General features: G+C 32.1%; 1 protein-coding gene across 3 annotated transcripts in view; it reads left to right on the top strand.

Annotated features, from left to right (window-relative positions):
* LOC132732834 (uncharacterized) overlaps positions 1–17,655 on the top strand; it is a gene marked incomplete at its 3' end in the record, with an annotated part of 90,256 nt that overhangs the window by 14,888 nt on the left and 57,713 nt on the right.

Genomic DNA, 17,655 nt, shown 5'->3' with positions numbered 1-17,655 from the left:
ACTTAAGTCACTTGCACTGGTTAGTTATCCAGAAAAGTCCTTTACATAGATAATATTCAAGATATGACCAAAAATGTGTTGAAATCAGCAAATGTTTACCTTTGAAATATATTGAATTAATATCAGCAAATGTTTACCTTTGAAGTATATCGAATTAATATTCAAAGTCAAATTAACACTTACTGTTATGAAGAGTTATTTTATTGTAAGCAAAAGATTGCAGTACCTTTGATAGATACAATGCAAAGATCCCTGACCTGTCTAATTGTAATTATCAGATTAGTGGATACATTAAAATAATAAAGTCACAGCAATAACACGTATAATATCATTTTTTATTTTTCCAACGTTTCGGCAAATGTATGCCTTTTTCAAGGTAAATAAATAATAATAATATCAACGGACGTGACGTCGTAATTTTACAATTAACGTCACGCCCACTTTAGCGGAAAAACGAACAAATACGAACAATTCCAATTCATGATAAAAGAGATAAGTGCACCAAACAAAGCATCAAAATATAAAAACGACACAATAGATATCGGATTAATAAATACGAATATTTCCTATAGGGTTTAATTTAAAATATATAATTTTTTTTTTTTTTTTTTTTATTAGTGGATACAGTAAGAATTTCAACACACATACCGGTATTTGTTAAGAAAAAAGTACATGTCAATGATGTGGCTAAATCTATGGTTATCCAAATAAAAAATTATGATGAGTAGGGATCTATCAATAAGGACTTATTTGAATATAAATATAAACTATTGTATAATCTGTAGTGTTAAAGAAAAAAGATCTCAACTATTTTATTAATGTTATTCATTGTTTTGTCAGACTTGCCCATGTTGGTCTGATAGAGAATATTGTAACAATACAAATACAGCAATTTGTTAGGACATACCACCAATAAAACTGTCTACCCAACAAAATTTGTTTTCTTTCTACCGTCTTGTTTGATATAATATTTTTCAGAACAGTTACTTTATTACAAAAAAAGAAAAAGAGAAAAAAAAGAATAAACAACAAAAACAAATTTGGTTATATTGTGTTTCCATTTATTAGGAAGGATTCTAAGTAAATCCTTATAGATACAAACATACTTCATCATAAATTTGTATTTTAACGTAAAGCCCATTTTAGAATGTTGATTTTAGTATTTTTTAACATTTTCTACAGTAAATTTCTACAGTGTAGTTTTTTTTGTTAATTTCTACAATGTAGAATTCTTGAACATTTTGCATCATTTAGCTTAGCATCCTTTGATAAGTCTGTTGGCTTTTCAGTGTATTTACACATATTTGACTGCTATTATATGTATATATGAGTCATCTTCTGGACAGTCACTACTATCCATAGAAATTCAGAATTTATTATAGTGTTATTGAGACAGAAATATTTGATATTGTGAGATTATGAGATTGTTTTCCTTTGCATAGAAAAAAGGGGCATTGTTGTCTGCACACAAATAGTTTATTTCTAGATATAGAATGATTCTTGTTGTTTCTGGGAAACAATTTCAACTGATTTCTTCAACCCTGTCTGATGCCTTCTAGATTAGGTAGTAATATTATTTTGAAGTGACTGGTTGTTACTTTTAAATGTGTTAGTTGTTTTAATCGGACACATTTCCTTTTAGAGTAAAACATGTGTTTTAGGAGACTCGTGTATATGTTAACTGTGTAGGAAATTTTGAGAGCCTGAGAAGAAATTATTTTCACTCAAAATCAATTAAAATTCATGAAATTAATTTATGTGAGCAACAATATTATATTCTTTTTGCAATACCAAAAAGCATGTATGTTTTAATTTGAATGAAACTGTTCATTAACGAAAGTCCGGGGTATAAAAAGCAGAATTATATAAATTTTCATTCTATCTTTACAATCATGCAGTTAAAAAGTATATTTTATCTTGTTCTTAATTTTTGTTTAATGTTTAGTGCCAATTTATTACACAAATATTAGCCATTGGTCAGTTACCAACACTTATTTATTTCTGAAGGATTCTGCCAAATATCAGCTATAGTTGATATGAATTGGCAGTGGAAGACAAATGTTGTTTCACAAAGGATGTTCAACCATATTGTCTCACAAAAAAAAATTACATTTGCTGTACTCACAAATTAAGTTATACATGTATTATAAGACCTTTGAATGTGCCATTAGAAGTAGGGGCCTAGTAGCTGTAAACAGAACAAAAGAGAACAATAGAGTGCATTCAGTAACAATAGAATAAGGGGTCATGGCCCTCTATTAAACAAAAGAAAATAACAAAAGAAATGGCCCCTTAGTCTATTTAATGGGAACATCCGCTCTATTAACTGACAGTTTCTCTTTGAAATTAAAGTTTTTTGTCTCTGTATACTTTTCATACAGTTTTATTTAGTTGCTGTTTTTCAGGGAGGGTGGATAGGGGGTTGGCAACATTTCTAGGTTCCCAATGTGAAAACAATTTTAGTTCCAAATTCAGGGGACCAGGTCTTTGTTTTTTTCCCCTTTTTTGTGCCCCCACTTTAGTGGCGGGCATTTAGATTTACCCTTGTCCGTCCGTCCGTTCTCTTTTGTGTCGCACGTAACTCAAAAAGTATTTGACCTAGAGTCATGAAACTTTACAGAAATGTTGATCAGCATGTGTAGTTGTGCACCTGGGTATTTTCGTCTGGATATTTTTAGTATTTTTAGAGTTATTGCCCTTGACTTAGTAAAATTTTGCAATTTTCAACTTGTGTCGCATGTAACTCAAAAAGTATTTGACCTAGAGTCATGAAACTTTACAGGAATGTTGATCAGCATGTGAAGTTGTGCACCTGGGTATTTTCGTCTGGATTTATTTAGTATTTTTAGAGTTATTGCCCTTGACTTAGTAAAATTTTGCAATTTTCAACTTGTGTTGCATGTAACTAAACAAGTTTTTGACCTAGAGTCATGAAACTTTACAGGAATATTGATCAGCATGTGTGGTTGTGCACCTGGGTATTTTTGTCTGGATTTATTTAGTATTTTTAGAGTTATTGCCCTTGACTTAGAATTTTTTTGCAATTTTCAACTTGTGTCGCATGTAACTCAAAAAGGATTTGACATAGAGTCATTAAACTTTATGGGAAGGTTGCTCAGCATATTTAGTTTTGCACCTGGGGTTTCACTTGTGGATTTATCCAGTATTTGTAGAGTTATTTCCCTTGACTTAATAAAAGCAGCTTCATTATGTTGTTATTTGTTTGCCTCCGTGGCCGAGTGGTTAAGGTCGCTGACTTGAGATCACAGGTCCCTCACCGCTGTAGGTTCGATCCTCAATCGGGTCGAAATCTTTCATGTGAGGAAGCCATCCAGCTGGCTTACGGAAGGTCGGTGGTTCTACCCAGGTGCCCGCTCGTGCCTGAAATAATGCCCGAAGGGGCACCTGGGGTCTTCCTCCACCGATAAAGCTGGAAAAAAATCGTCGAAAAAATCTCGGCGGGACGCTCTAGGATGGCCCGACTTGAGTGTACGGTCGCCCATATGGGCTTTCCGGCGGCGACCTTAAATAAACGCATTAAAAAAAAAAAAAAAAAATGTTATTTGTTCCTTGAGTTAGAATCAACCAACTTTACAGGAATAATGATCAACATCACTAAATTACAGGAATAATGATTCACATCACTGTGAAGCTATGCACCTGGGACTTTGCATGTGGATTTTTTTCAGTTTTGTTAGTGTTGTTGCCCTTGACTTACAGTAGTATAAATTTGCAATTTTCAACTTGTTCATGCATAGCTCAAAAAGAATTTCACTTGTAGGCCTGAAAGTTTACAAGAATGTTGGTCAGCATCTGTACTTATGCACATTGGGGTTTGCTTGTGGATTAATTCAGTATTTGTAAAGTTCTTGCCCTTTACTTAGTGAAAGATTTTTAGTTTTCAAAAAATATTTGACCTAGAGTCAAAAGATTGACAGAACAGTGGCGCGGTGGGGGCACCCGTGTCCTATGGACACATTTCTAGTTTGTTACGAGTTTTGGCTGAGGCAAAATTGTATGTTTTAATTGATAATTGGCAACATTTTTAAAAAGTAAGGAATCTTTAGCAAATGGAAACAGGTGTTTTAAACAATGATGTATAAAAATGAAATGTGCATATATTGAATGAACATAATTTTTATCTATTTGTACATTGCCTTATTTGACTTCATGTAGCCTGAATTTAACTCAATTCTATTTTTGCATTAACTAGATTTATTTAAGCTGGAAAAAGAGAGAGCACAATTACTTTATTAATGAAAGGACTCTTCTATAGGAAACAATTGTCCCTAATTTGGAAATTGCTGGTGATTGTAACAAATGTGTTCTTGTGATAGATTCTAGATTCTCTCGCTCTGTTTGTAACAATAAAGCTATTAGTTTACAATATTACTGCCAATTTTACCATTGTCTAGTTACTAAAGAATTGAAGAAAATATATTATGCTTTTCTCCTTCTGTTGAAGAAAATTAAATGTTGATGCTTTGTACTAGAAAATTGTAAAATTAAGGCCATAAAATGAAATGGTTTTAATCATTGGTCATTCTATTGTAATTTGCAGGCAATATTTTCACATTGCAAATTACATTATGTTTATATGCTGTTAAAAAATTTACAATAGCATCTTGTTAAAGGTATGATATATTGGAAAGCTCTGATTATTCCATCGCTGTTTGTTAAATAATCCTTTGTTAAAACAGAAGAAGGTAGAATGACCTTTCCGAAAAGAATCATCAATGTAGAATCTGCATATGATAATTTGATATTAACTATGACTTTGTTTGTCATGAAAGTCATGTCAGGTCTTCTAAAAATAAAACACTTTTTTGTAGGAAATGTTATTCCCATATTTTGTTAGGATGCCCCATTTTACTTGGGAGGGAGAAATCTGTATATCCCTTTATAGTCATATACTTGATTGAGAAGAATGTTTATATATCCACTGATATATTTATATACTGTATGTTCTTTCTTAGTGACTGATTGATTAACAAAAAACTTTAATTTGCTTGGATAAATTTGGCAAGCATTCAGGGAAAAATGCTCAAGCATAAATAATCCTTATGTTACACAGGGACATTAAATGGCTCTTTCTTGATTGATTAGAGTCACAAATAGAAAACTTTAGCAGAAACATGTTCAACATGCCAGTCAATCTATTGATAATTATTGAAAAGATTTAATTTCTGTGCTTGAATGTTGGTAAATTGGGTCAAATACATACTTATATTTTCTTTTCCTTGTAGAAGATCTTTCATTTTGTAAACAATAGACATATTAAATTGTTGAACATAGGTAAAATCTGAATAGTGGTATCTTGGCTGTGTATGAATATGTACTCTGAAATCAGTGTTTGGTTAAAGTGAACATTTATCTGACATTCTTTTATTGTATTGGGGTAAAGGAATATATTTAGACAATTTCCTGAAACGGAGTGTAACTTTAAAAGTGCTGGATATTCAGCAAAAATGCACAGAACTTCTACATGCATATTTGTTGCAATGCATTGCCTAGTAGACTTCTATAAAAGTTTTATGAATTATGCACTTGTCCAAGTATAAAAAATGCCCCCCACTCTGGAAGTTATTTAATATCATAAGGGCAATTACTAAATATAAAGCATTTTCAGACAAGTTTCTTGATTGGGTCTCTTCCCAAATTAAACGATTATGATTGCTGAAACAATTTTATATTCGTGGCCTATATATTGTTCTGCCTTTGCAGTGCTCTTGTTTGTATTATTAGATCATATATACCAGTAATTTGTAGACTGAGTTTCCTTATTGTTGCAATGTATAATTTCCTACATAGTGATAATTATTTTGCAGCATTATTTAAAATTGATATATTCTAGCCTGAGAGTGAGCACAAACACACTATGAATGAAAAAATCTGCCATAGAAATCTAGAAATTGTCTGATAACTCTTAAAGATGGATCACTGCCTCTCTTCATAACTTGTAAAAAATATTGATGAAGAAAGTTTTTGCCAATTTTGTGTATGAAGTAACGGTAATAACAAACTTTTTTTTTTTCATTTATCTTCTCTTAGCTTCATAAATGTAAAATGGAATGTCAAGTTAACACCCACAAGAAGCTTAATTTAATAAAGTTTTCCCTGAGTGATAATTTACAGACAAAATTTTTGTGTTTTGTATATTTTACTTCCGAGTAGTGAAAGCAACATTTTCATAATTATGTTGAAGTATAATACAATAAAATACTGTAATGAAAATAATTTGATTTAGATGAAAATAGATATACACATGCAGTTGAGTTTGCATATGAGAACATGTTTTTGTGTTATTTAGTTTGGTGGCCAGTGGCGTCCATTTTAAAGCCGCAACAAATTTTACTGTTAGTTTATAAAATGCAGCGGGCAACTTTTAAATCTTCAAGATTTTATGTCGAAATTGCATAAAATGTCTCGGCTTATTGAAACACTTGAGTTTTTCTGTCACACTTTTCTCGAAAAAGTTGTGTTTTACAAGGTTTCTGTCTACATAGTAGACTTAGCCACGGAAACATATGCGTTTTTTAGGAAGCTGATTGAGGCCATTATAATCCGCGATAGTTTGTTTTGATGCATACCTTGTAAGTCATTGAGTTTGTACATTAAGTCTTGACTTTTTATGCCTGCAAATGTCTATGCACAAAAAGTTGCAGCTAAAAAGGTTTTTCAAAACAAAAAGTTGTAGCCTTTATTTTTAGCTCACCTGTCACTAAAATGACATGGTGAGCTTTTGTGATCGCTTTTCGTCCGGTGTCCATCCCTGACTTTTTATGCCTGGAAATGTCTATGCAAAAAAAATTGCAGCCAAAAATGTTTCTCAGGAAAATTTGTTGTTGAGGAACAAAAAGTCATAGCCTTTATTTTTAGCTCACCTGTCACAAAGTGACATGGTGAGCTTTTGTGATGGCTTTTCGTCCAGCGTCCATCCCTCCCTTGTCCGTCTGGGGTCCGTCTGTAAACAGAAGTTTTACTTTGAATGACATCTCCTCATAAACCGCAAAGCCAATTTCATCCAAACTTCACAGGAATGTTCCTTTGGTAACCAACTTTAAAAATTGTTCAAAGAATTTTATTCCATGCAGAACTCTGGTTGCCATGGCAACTGAAAGAAAAAAGTTAAAAAATCTTTTTTTAAAAACCTGAAAGAGCTAGAGCTTAAATATTTGGCATGAAATATCATCTTATCAGTATCTACCAAGTTTGTTAAAAAAAAAGCCCTGGGGTCAAAATTTGCCCAGGCCCGGGGGTCATTGATTTTCCTTTTTTGTTTATATTAAAAACTTAAAAAATCTTCTATTAAAAAACCCAATAGCTACAGCTTAGATATTAAGCATGAAACATCTTCTAGTTAGTGTCTACCAAGTTTGTTCAAATAAAAGCCCTGGGTTCAAAATTGGTCCTGCCCCTAGGTGATAATTGCAATATTCTTCCTTGTTTATAAGTGCTTTAAATCATCTTTATGAAAATTTCTAATCAATGTATTTTTTGAATGATTTGGTTGTATTATGTTATGTCACTTGCCCAGATCATTTAAACCATTGAGGGGCCATCTTACTGTAGACAAAACAAAATAGGACAATGGATTTCATTCAGTAGCAACAAAGTAAGGGGCCATGACCCTCTATTAAATAAGAGAATAAATGAAAGATTTGGCCTGATATTCCATTTAAACAACATGTCTGTCCATCTGTAGCTCAGTATGATCCACACCGATGGTTGCTCAATAACTTGGTGTTCATGAACTGTCCTCATACTTATAGGGAGAAAAGTCATGACCAGTAGATGATCACTTTCTTTTTTGAGGCCATAAAGTCAAAAGTCAAGGTCACAGTGACACTAATGGAAAATACTCGTTTGCTTGATAACTTGAGAAGGAATAAGTCTAGATAGTGCTATTGTCCAGGGCCAGTGGATGACCTTGTCTTGTTCAAGGTGAAAGGCTATAATAAGGTTATAATGATACTTTATTTAAAAATCCATTTCCAATCATTACCTTGGTCTACTTGATTCTTTTAATTTTCTTTATTTAGTCCAATCACATTTTAATACTGTGTGTCTTGCAACAGCATAACTTTGACCTATAATACCCTGACAAGCAGAGATCATATTTATGGATTTATAAACTCACATTTTCTTTACATTTCTTAAATGCTAAAAACATCTAGTTAATCAAACTGTTACTCTAGAGAATATTGAGACTGGTGTTGATTGATTGATATTTTAATCAAGAAACTATTTAACAGAAGAATGGTTCAACTTCCTGGTTCAGGAAAATAAATGGCAATGATAGCATATTAAATTGTTTGTCTTAATCTGAAAATATTAAGAAATCCAAGAATACTGGTGCCCCATATATACATCCATGTTGTGATTCAGTATTAGGTGTTAAAGTGAACATTCAACTGAGATTCTCTTGTTGTATTGGCTTTAGGGAATATATAACTGGCAAGGTTTTGGCGTCCCATTACTTTCTTTAGTCATATTATGTCAAAAATAGGAAACTCAAATAGTGGAAAAAATACGAGAAGAGAGCGGATATTTCTTTAGAGAAAACCGTTTGTGAATTGCCTTGTCGTAATTTTACAATGAAAAGGTGGAAAAGTATAATGAGGAAATTTAATTACTTTGTTTTTCTAATTTGTTTAACTTTGTTGAAGTGTCAAATTGATTGAACTTGTTTTTGTTACTGAAGAAATTTTGTGTAAATTAATTGATTTGCATTGCAGATTTTGTAATGGGAAAATAACACTGATGAAACCAAATAAAGTTAACTTCTTTATTTGATAATTGTGGTCATTTAATGAATAAATATAAAATACATTGTTGATGAAACTTAGTGTGTATTTGAAGAAGGCCTATTATTAAAGGATATTTAGTGAGGATTTACTATTCATGATAAACTATACAATGAGGAACATGGGTTCTTGTACTTCATCCAAGAAAAGATATACCAACGGAATAGTGACTCAGTGAGTTCAAGTACAATTTCTTGTTAGAAATTCTTGTATAATTTTCAGGGTATTTGTGCCCTTTCTGTGACAGGGACATCGTCTTATTACACTTTAAAATATGATATGATAATTATTTAGTTAGTAGAAATACTGTGTTATATTAAACAAAAAAATAAGATTAAGTTAAAATATTTAAATTGGTTAAAATTTACTTCCAATGCAAGCATTTACTGCTATCACCTAAATTTATCCAATAACATCTAAAAAAAGAGTCTATTTTCATAATATTGTATGTATGTATTTTGAACAGGATTTAGTATTAAGTGTATCCTTCAATCTTAATTTGATCTTTGAATTCAAGCTTGTATATTCTCTATTCTTGCTATTTTATTTCTGGTTTAACTGAATTCTTATCTTTTTAGTCTAACATTTATCTTTGGTCTAGCTTGTGTTTTGAGTCTGAGTCTGGTTTATATCTCTGATGTATATAGCTTGTTATTATCTTTGATCTACTTTATATCATCTTTTGTGTGACTAGTCTCTTTGGCTAAGCTGATATCTTTGGTCTAGCTTTTATCTTTAGTCTAGCTTTTATCTCTTGTCTATATAGCTTGTATCTTTGGTCCAGCTAAAATGTTTCTTTGCTTCAGCTTGTATCTTTGCTTCAGCTTGTATCTCTGGTATAGTTTGTTTCTTTTGTCTTTTTGTCTTTCTTGTATTTATGGTCTCTTTTAAATCTGACCAAGCTTGTATCTTTGATCCGGCTTGTATCTTTAGTCTAGCTTTTATCTCTTGTCTATATAGCTTGTATCTTTGGTCCAGCTTGTATCTTTGGTTCAGCTTGTGTCTTTGGTTCAGCTTGTATCTTTGGTCTAGTTTGTTTCTTTGGTATTTATGGTCTATTTTATATCTGACCAAGCATGTATCTTTGATCTAGCTTGATCTTTAGTCTAGCTTTTATCTCTGGTCTAGCTTTTATCTCTTGTCTATATAGCGTGTATCTTTGGTCCAGCTTGTATCTTTGGTTCAGCTTGTATCTTTGGTCTAGTTTGTTTCTTTGGTATTTATTGTCTATTTTATATCTGACCAAGCATGTATCTTTGATCTAGCTTGATCTTTAGTCTTGCTTTTATCTCTGGTCTAGCTTTTATCTCTTGTCTATATAGCGTGTATCTTTGGTCCAGCGTGTATCTTTGGTCCAGCTTTTATCTTTGGTTCAGCTTGTGTCTTTGGTTTAGCTTGTATCTTTGGTTTAGCTTGAATCTCTGGTCAAGTTTGAAGCTCTCTGGTCTGGCTTTAAAAAAAAATATGTTTCTTTGGTCAAAGTTGTATCTTTGGTATATCTTGTATCTTTGGTCTATTTTGTATTTCTGGTCTAGTCAGGCAAAGCTTGTATCTTTGATTTAGCTTTTGTCTTTGGTTCAGGTTGTATCTTTGGTTCATCTTGTATCTCTGGTCTAGTTTGAATCTCTCTGATCTGGCTAAAAAATTTGTTTCTTTGGTCAAACTTGTATGTTTGGTTGAGCTTGTATCTTTGGTCTCTGTATTCATGTTCTAATGTATGTCTGACCAAGCTTGTATCTTCGATTTAGCTTTGGTCTTTGGGTTCAGGTTGTGTTTGTTTTAGTGCCCAAATTTACCATTTTCTGTTACACAATTTTAGAAATGTTTAATCTGAATAATAAAAGAAATGTCAGTGCACTGAATTCTAGAAACACAAACATATATAATGTCTTGCAGATGTTTTTTTTTCTTTCTCACTGTCAGTTTTAATAGCAAGACTCCTAGTCTATATTTGTATTAACAGACAACCAAATTGTTTTCAATTGCATGAACAATTTGTTATCTGTGTAATTTTGTGTTCTTTTAACCAGTTTAGTGTACAATTGATGTCTGCAATCTCCTGTAACTTATTGGCCTTTATTCTACTTGATATTATTTCTTCAAGCTTAAAACTCTGATTTCATTGTTGAATTTTTCATCTGAATATTTTTGAATTTCTAATAGAATATACAGTAAAGACTGTCTTAGCGACCCCCTGTATATAGCGACGTTCTGTCTTTAGTGACCATAGTTAGGTGCGCCGAACAGTATTTACTATATAAATGGTCTGTATGTAGCGACTCCCTGTCTAGTCCGTACAACGACCATGATTTAGTCACCCGTTACGGTATTTGAAGCCGTGAACAGCGACTTTTGCAAGGGGAGCAAGGCTTGAATTAGGTGACGACATTGGCGAAGAAGTCGCCCCCGGATCAGCGACTTTGCCCCTAAAAACAAACTTCAAATAGATTTTGAAGTTGCCCGATTTTATAATTTTCCGTCATACTTATTTACGCGGCGCTAGGTCTGTTAATAATTTGTTTACCTCTTCAATTACAACAATTACCGTTAATTTCCGCTAATTACGAACGCGTGTTCAACATCAAACAAAGTTAAATACACGCCCGCAAGGCAAGAGTTCACTATGTTATCTTTTTCTTATTACGTATTCATGCGATTGACGAATCAGAACGCGCGTTGTATCTACGGCAGTTTTTGCATTGACCAATCGGTGACACGCTAATACACTGTGACTGTTTGTTGACAATTACACAAAAATGGCGACAGATTCAATCAATTTTTTCGCTGATAGAATGATTAAAGACACCTGGCATATACATAATTGCCCGGCGGTTGTTTTGGCGAGTTAAGATAAAAATGCCAACGTCTTAAAGGTGTGGGTTATGTTTGAAACTCGATTGTTAATTCTTTTTCGGAAACACTTATCTGTAGAAATTATGTGAAGTTTTGTATTTTTTTTATTATCTTTGTTTGATTAATACATTGAACTCCGTAATGTAAACAGGCTGATTTATACAAAATTAAATGTCTCTACAGTAACATTCTCATTAGTAAAAATTGAAATTAAACATTTTTTTACAAACAGATTTATCAATATAAATTACATTTTAATGAATATGTAACTTTTAAATACTAATGTTATGGTGTAGTTTATAATCTTAACCAATAATACATGCACTTTTAATATTCTCTTGATTTTTATAATGATATTGATATGTTTAATATCAAAAAAAAATATAAATAAACCCTTTAGTATGGTAACTATCCTGCTTTTCAACAAAATATTGGTATGATATGTTCATATATCCGAATTATGTAGAGACTGTCCACAGTGACTCCCTGTCTATAATGACCTTTTTTCTTTTCTCCCATCGAAGGTCACTGTTAACAGTCTTTACTGTATCTTTAAATACTGAATTGAGGAGGCATATTGATAATGCAGGTGACTCGTCAGGATGTTTGTTGTTTTAACCCAATTTGATTATTGTTCAATGAATGAAATAATGCTACCCTAGTATGTTCCTCCATTAATACAACAGAAAACTTCACCAAAGTAAGGTGAAATATATCATTGTTGCACAGTAATTGTATTTGCAAGAGAAACAGTAGAAATATTTGAACAAAATAATACATAGGATAATGCTATTGTACTTTATTTTCAAAATATTCATTATTTAGGTCAATGATTTCTATCCCTAAAAGATGAGGAAAAAAAGTTAATTTCAAATCCTATTTCTTAGTCTATGTAGACATATAGGCAGAATCTGTTTCTTGTAACATGGAATTGTACAAGATTGATGAAATTAGATTATAGAACTCTGTAGGAACAGTTAACAGTATAGGGAATAATAGATGTCCATTATGGGAGAATATTGACACATTGTGCCTACATAAGCAACACATTTTTCTAGAAACATTTTAGCTGAAAATGTTTATTAGAAAGCAAAATTTTACGGCAAGAAATATTTGTCACAAAAATTATAAAATCAGCATGTCTGTTATTAAATATGAAAGTAGAATTAAATGATTTGTTACAGTATCATTTATAAATATTTTAAAATTGTGAGATCCCACTAAATTGATGGCTTGAAAATGGCAATAAAGTCTGGACATGTTTTCATATCTAGGTAAGGAATTATTTCCATAGCTTTAGATAATAATTTGAAATTTTCATCTGTATTTGCGAAGTCTGTCATGCCTTCAGGTTACATTATTTTATTTTAAGGTAGACATTTTTGCTTGTTAATGACATACTTACTTTTTGAGTAAGGTTGTAATAGACATACAATAAATTAACCTTTTACCCCATGAGCATATTGCAAAAAATGGCTGTTTTCATTGCTATGAAACTATGAAAAATGCTTCAATACTGATGAAACTTGGCACAAATGTTGACTAGACCATAGCCTCTGTAACAGCATGCTCAATCTTGAATTTCCTATTACCATGGCAACGGGGGGACGTCTCAAAATTGCCAAAAACCACTATTTTTGCATTGTTTTTTTCTATCAAAACTGATTTCAAAGTACTGCAACTTCTCAATGAATTGAGATAGAGTAAAAGGCTTTTCAGCGTTGGTTAGTAGTTACCCTAAGATCGACCTGAGGCCATTTTCAGCCTGTCACATGTCCAAAATTTTCTTGGCGATGAGGGGGACTACCGCCCCCCTTCAAACCCCCCAAACAGAAAGGGGCACATACCCCTTTTTGCAACACCCTTATGTAACATTTGGATGGATGGCAGTGCCGAAAAAGTTACTTATTTTAACAACATATCTGAAAGGAAAAACAGTGTTTGGGGCCTAAATAGAGCATTTTTTCACTGTTTGAGGCCTCAAAAAAGGGGGAGGGAGGGGACAAAAAGCCGTCAAAACACGTCTATATGAGGGAAACTGTTAAGTAGAAAATAAACAACTACAGCTTGTAATGTCTTAAGAAACTGTGTTTATGAAGTTTCCATATAAGTGATGTACAGTAGAAAAAGATATGATTTGAATAGGACATGTTGCAGGTTTGTCACAGTGTATCCTAATAATTGTCCATGTATTTCATTTTGTTTTGTCATGATGTAATCAAATCTTTCTTGAATAACATTAGCCAAGTTTTGTAAATGTTAAATATTAAGTTTTATTATTTTTATCAGTTGATTGTTGATAATCCATTATATTGTATACTGTAGACAATTTGATTCGTCTTTCTATTTATTGTGATAAATCTGTCTAGAAATAAATATAAACATTGCCAACCTCCTGAGATTTTGTTGGCAACCTTTTTTCATATTAAATAATTATAATGTTGCTTATATGAATAACAATTTTTCAAACTTGTTATTTCTTTTTTAAATTGTGCATTTATTGACAAATGGGGAAAAAATTATTTTGTTGGACTGCAAGATATATTTATTTGTTTTCAGAAAAGGTAGAAAATTTGTATACAGTGATTTTATTTGTCTTTTTGGAGGCACTTCTGTGCAATCAGTCTCTAGAGTGGACAACAGCAAATACACCAGCTTATACTTTATTACTATGGTGTAAAAGCAGGTGACATATTTCATAAAATCTGAAATGAGCTTTTCATTATACACAAATTGGTAAATGTTTATCTGAAAAAGCCCAATTTTCATTTTCTGCACAGCTGCTGTATATATATATAGTGATCCAATGGCTACAACATTAAAGAAAATCAAGTATCTTATAAAACTAATATGAAATGCCAATGGGTTGATGATATTGACTGCAGTAAATTTTAAGAAATATTTTAATGTGAGGTTAGTTTTAAATGTTATATAGAAAACAGTTAAGTTTTACTATGTCTGTTTTGCTAATCAAATCAAGGATTGTCTGTTAATTTTTTTTTAGGGGTGGGGGGGGGGATATATGAGACAGTTGTTCATGTTCAAATGCATAAACATTAAGTTGACATATGATATTCTTTCCTTAAAAACCAATTTGCAGATGAAAAAAAAAATCAAAAATAGATTGTACCTTGGTTTGTTCCAATTATTGATTGTATTCACATAGGTTAATAAATATTCACTTTCATAACCCTGTATCATGATCTGTATTGTTATATGTTACCCCCTTTATACACTGCAGCTCTATAACTCGTGAGCTTCAATCCTTTTCTGTATAAAGAAGATAAAAAATATCTTTATGTGAAGAAGGCAGAGTCTAGAAGACTGAAAATGTACCATTGACAAATTCTGTGCAGCTCTTGAATGATGATAAAACATGGAAGAATTGAATTTTTTGAAATGGTACAGAATTCCATGTAACAAGTTTTGCAATTTTAGTCATATATCTTTCATAATGCCATATCTTAAGAGTGTTATAAATTTAACTTATCCTTCTTGGTTCATGCATAATTGTTTAAAGCAATCAACTCATATGTCATAATTGTATAAACTGAGGGAGGTAAAATTATTCTCTTTTATAGGTCAATTACATTAACAGTTTGATGTCTTTGTATATAATATGTTCTCCCTGTAGACATATATAGACTGACAGACTAGGAAATTGATATTTGAAGCACATAGTCTGTTATTTTTCAGTGTACTTGGTCACCTCACAATTTGTCAGACTTGTGGTCTAATATTTCTGTGATTATTAATGCTGCTCAAGTGTTTAAATTTTCTTTTCATAACAGCTTCTTAATACTAGTAACATAATAGTGGGTATAGATTTTACTTAAAGTTAGATATCAAGATGACGTTTTTCTTACATTTTGTTTGAAGATTTTTGTTTGCACTTTATGTGTGATTTTCAAATTTAAGTCCATTTTACAAGATAAAGTTGGTTCAAAGTTATATGTATGGCTGATATATAAACTACTGTTAAATCTTGCATCATTGTTAAAAAGTCTTAAAAGTGTTTTCAGAACAAACCTGTCCCTGAATTATCATGTTGTTAAAAGTGAAAGGCATACTGTGATTGGATGGTCTGTTCATACTTTCATCCTTGTACAATCAATTTCTTGGAAAGGTTTATGTGAGATGGAAGAGATATTCCCTATGGTCAGTAGATGACCTTACATGACTTATGGGACCTCAGGTCAAAATTCACAATGACATTGTAAAATCATTGTCTGATCAATAACTTGAGAAGTAATAAGCCAGTTTGTGACATCTTTTGATTTTGAGGTCATTAGTTTAAAGGTGAAGGTCATGAGGTTCTTCAGATCAAATCCTTGTCCTGTAAAGAAACCTTGAAAAATGTCTAGGTTTGATATTCTTGAAAGGGATATTGCCCATGACCAGAAGATGAGCTCTATTGATTTTGAGGTCATTAGGTCAACGTTGCTGTCAAAGTTTAAATAAACTCCTTCTCTGATCAATTGCTTATAAGTTGGTAAAACTTACTAGTTATGATACTGTTATTATATACATGTATATAAAACTTAACCTGTTTGATATTTATATATTATGTATGTAAACATGCCACTGTGACAGGCAAATGAAATCGGTGCAGAAGTGTCTTATAATAAACACAATTTCGAGTTGAAATAGGTACTGAAGCATTGACAAAAAAGACTTGCTGATTATCAATCAGTGTTCATATGCATAAAAATGACATACTTTATTCATTTTAATTTCTAGAGCATTTTCGTAGCACTTGACTTGGACTATCTAAACAGGGAAATATTCATACAAAGTAAGGCCTAAATGGTCAATTTTTGACATTTTCTCATCCGTTGTTACTTTATTGGCATTATCTGGACTGTAATGCCATAATATTTGATTGAATAGCTGTCTGTTCTGGCATATACAAGTATTAATGGCTGGTAATGATAATCACAAAATAAATCATCAAATATTGATCTACCAATATCATATGAAGAAAGTTCCATGTCTCAAATCATTGCTCATTCAGAGTCTCTTTTGAGCTAGCATGGTAAACACCTCTGCAAGCAAAAATGGATGAAAGATGGAATGAAAAAAACTACAGTCATTTTATTGAAAATGAAAGTGAGAAGAAAGTTAGAGGTTGGTCCTATGATAAATAACTTCTTATCCAGTTAAATTCTTGTAATGATTTTTATTCTGTTGCAATTTACATTTTCACTTGTCACATATAATTTCATGGTCACCAGACCCACTTGGAGATCATTTCATCTCCTTAGTGCAGTAGCTGGTTAACTCCACACTAAGATTACAGTGGAGACAAAGGTAAAGGTTACTATGACCCCAGATGGCCAATATTAACCATGGTTATAAAATAAACATGCCTCCATCCAAAGCATTATTTTGATCTCCAAATACCACATTAACCATGACCATAAAACATAAGTCCCTCAGTCTACTGCTTACTGGCTTCAAAGATGTATGCACCTTGATCTACTGTACCTGCAAGACTATTAGAGGTTACAGGGTCAAAGGACAAGGTTGACAATATGATCCCAAATAACAAATACTTTTACCATAAAATGAAAATGTATGTTATTTCACCCAAATCATTATAACTTCAAATATACCTTTATGAGCTCTTCCTGCCAAACCAACTTAGATTTCAGAAGTCATTTTGACCAATGAAAGCAAATATTAACCTTACTTACAAAATGAAATTGCTTCATCCAAAGCTATTTAACAAACCTTTAAAGGTCATTGGGTTCAAAGGTCACAGTCACTGTGACCCAAAGTAGGACATATTAACATATTAACCTTAGACATAAAATGAAAGTGATTGCATGCAAAGCTCACTAACTCCACATTGTGTATGTACCTATCCACCAGCCCATGCTGGAGGTCATGGGTCAAAATCACCACCAAGAGCATGGATGTTCACTCTAATATACTGCATGTTTCATTTCTTAACTTTGTATTTATTTAAATAGTCATAGACTTGTGACTTGTT

Source organism: Ruditapes philippinarum, unplaced genomic scaffold, assembly GCF_026571515.1.
Source record: "Ruditapes philippinarum isolate M1 unplaced genomic scaffold, ASM2657151v2 ctg3445_1_1_1_1, whole genome shotgun sequence".
Classification (NCBI taxonomy): Eukaryota; Metazoa; Mollusca; class Bivalvia; order Venerida; family Veneridae; genus Ruditapes; species Ruditapes philippinarum.
Note: the sequence above shows the minus strand (reverse complement) of the source record. Positions and strands in the feature narration are given on the sequence as shown.